Source organism: Myotis davidii, unplaced genomic scaffold (genome assembly GCF_000327345.1).
Source record: "Myotis davidii unplaced genomic scaffold, ASM32734v1 scaffold663, whole genome shotgun sequence".
NCBI lineage: Eukaryota > Metazoa > Chordata > Mammalia > Chiroptera > Vespertilionidae > Myotis > Myotis davidii.
In genome coordinates this window covers 7,498,275-7,500,869 of record NW_006295816.1, presented here as the reverse complement: position 1 = coordinate 7,500,869, position 2,595 = coordinate 7,498,275, and the positions used below count along the sequence as shown (strand labels likewise).

At 40.0% G+C, this 2,595-nt stretch overlaps 1 protein-coding gene across 5 annotated transcripts in view; it reads left to right on the top strand.

Moving 5' to 3' along the window:
• The window catches only part of MOBP (myelin-associated oligodendrocyte basic protein), a 29,413-nt gene extending 28,063 nt beyond the window's left edge, over positions 1 to 1,350 (top strand). For all 5 annotated transcript variants that reach the window (XM_006770539.2, XM_006770538.2, XM_006770542.2 and 2 more), the window contains 2 exons: positions 1,113 to 1,192; positions 1,311 to 1,350. The gene's annotated coding sequence lies outside the window, so the exon portion shown is untranslated. The remainder of the gene's footprint in view (positions 1 to 1,112; positions 1,193 to 1,310) is intronic.
• The last annotated feature ends 1,245 nt before the right edge of the window (positions 1,351 to 2,595 follow it).

Sequence of the window (2,595 nt, the reverse complement as noted above, 5' to 3'; positions counted from 1 at the left end):
CACTCATCTGTCTTTCTACAACCTAAATTCACAAAACATCCTGGTTTTCAGATCTCTGGCAGAGCTACTATCAGTCTTTCTACACTTTCATTGCTGCGGGCTTCACGTCTATACTGCCTTCTCCAGATCTTTTCCCAGGTGCTCACAGATTCTGCCAAACCAACACCACTTTCACTGAGGCAGGTCCCCACTGTCGGGTAACTAAGAATGGCCCCTGATAGGACTGCTGTTCTACAGCCAGGAGTGTTCTCTCCAATCTTGGTTTCTTCACTTCCCCAAATGGCCTGGTGCCCAGGTGCCATTATGCCCTACAGGCGTGTTCACCTGCATTAGGATGGTTGTATCATTGAGGAACCTATCTCTTTAACATCCTTTCACCTACATATTTAATTTGCTGTTACTTGCATTGTCTCAAATCTCCAAAAGTCCGCAGTCAGATTTTTGAACCCAGTTCCTCATGTAATGCCTTCCATTTTTTTCTAGTGTAAGTTTCCCTTTGGAGAACTATTTGGGTCCTAATATAATAGAATAGCTGGTAGCATTGAGCAACAATGTTTTTCTTTCTTCCTTGAAAAGCTTCCTCAATGGACTGTCAGATGCAAGGGGCCAAAACAAAGAAAATGTATATTCAAAGCATGGAGGTGGAAGGGTTGAGAATGTCCAGAGCTCTTTCTTTCTTTTAAATATATATTTTTATTGATTTTCAGAGAGAGGAAGGGAAAGGGAAAAAGAAACATCAATGATGAGAGAAAATCATTGATCGGCTGCCTCCTCCGTGCCCCCAACTGGGGATTGAGCCCGCAACCCACGCATGTGCCCTGTTGGAGAATCCAACCATGACCTACTGGTTCATGAATCAACACTCAACCACTGAGCCACACCGGCTGGTCCAGAGCTCTTTCTTTGTTTATGTGCCTGCTCTTGACAGTCATGTGACCAGAAGGCTTGGGGTTCTAGGATTTGCCCAGATTCAGACACTTACCCACCCCTTTGGTCAAGGGACAGTTTCTATTTCTGAAGAAGGTGGGGAGGTCCAATAGAGAATGTACAGATAAAATCACCAGGAGACTAATATAGAATTCTAGTTTGACTGATTTTATTCCCCCAAACAGCATTTTGAAGATACCATTCTATTGTCTTCTGACCTCTATAATTGCCAATGAGAAAGCTGCCATTCTACCTGCCTTCCATTGTAAGTAAATTGTATTTTCCCTTTGGTTGTTTAAAAATGTTTTTTCTTTTGTTTTGGTATTCTAAAATTTCACTACGATGTTACTCACTATGGACTTATTTCTATTTATTTTGCTTAGGACCCAAGTTTCTCCAATATGAAGATATATATATCTTTCTTCAGGGCTATGAAAAAAATATATCGTACAACCATCATAATGGCAAAAACTAAAAATTTTCAAGTGTTGACAAAGATGTGGGGAAAATTCTCATAAGTTACCAATGAGAATTTATAAACTTATACAACACCTTTGGGGTGAAGTCTGTGGATACTAGTAAAGCAGGATATTGTATAGAACAAGCAATTACAATTTTAAATACCCATCCTAGAGAAAACTTGCATTCATAGAAAAAAGGAGATACTAGTGTAAGTTTAAATCTGTTCAGTGAAGCATGGTTTGCCATTGGGGGGAAAAAAGAGAGACATAGAAAGAAATTAATCAATATCCACCAATAAGAGAATGAATAAATAAATAATCATATATTTAAATAACTAAACAGCAGTTAAAACAAGTGAATCAGATATACCCATACCAAGTAGATAAATTTGGAAAACAAGATGAAAAATATAAAAAGCAATAGTAGATAGAGAGTGCAATATGATGCCCAATGAAAGATTTGAATGACTCCCAATGCTATAGTTGCCAAATAAGCAGAAACCTTAAGACCTCACACTTTCTCTGTAATGCAAGAGAATTTAAAAAATGGCAACAAAAATAAAAGGTTACCCAAGAAATATCTGTCCTCTTGGAAAGCAAGAAGAAGATTTTAAATAATTACTGGCTTGAAGAAATAATAGAAATTAAAAGCTATATGGAAATGGCCAACAATATTAGCCAGATGCAAATGATTTGGGAGAGATAAGTGGGGGACTGATGGTAAGCCTAGCGTCTCTCCAAGGTTATGTCTTAGAAAACAAACATCCGTTCTGAGTCAGTTTGGGATCTGGATTGTATTGTGATTCCTGCAGGTTTCTGACATGGGGAAAAAGGGGAATAGATAGAATACTTCCTCTCTCCCAACCTTCCTTTAGTAATACATAGAAAAACACAGAAGATAATAGAATGTTGTAGAATGTGGAGGGATGTTAGGTGGAGCGAAACTCGGCGTAAAGGGGAAAGGGGGCATCCAGAGCAGTCTTGTGCTGGGAGCCAGGGTAGCCAGACACTGGCTTATTCCTGAAGCTCTACCAAGGCTTGGCCCGATGTCCTTCAGTGAGCGCAGGCAGACCCAGCCAAGTTTCAGGGGCAGGTAAGACTATGGAGGCAAAGCCAGAGGAAGTCCCGTTTAAGGTGTGGGGCTGGGTTAGGACAAATAGCAGAGAGTGGGGAGGAAGTGTAGTAGATTCAGATGAAAGATAGCTCA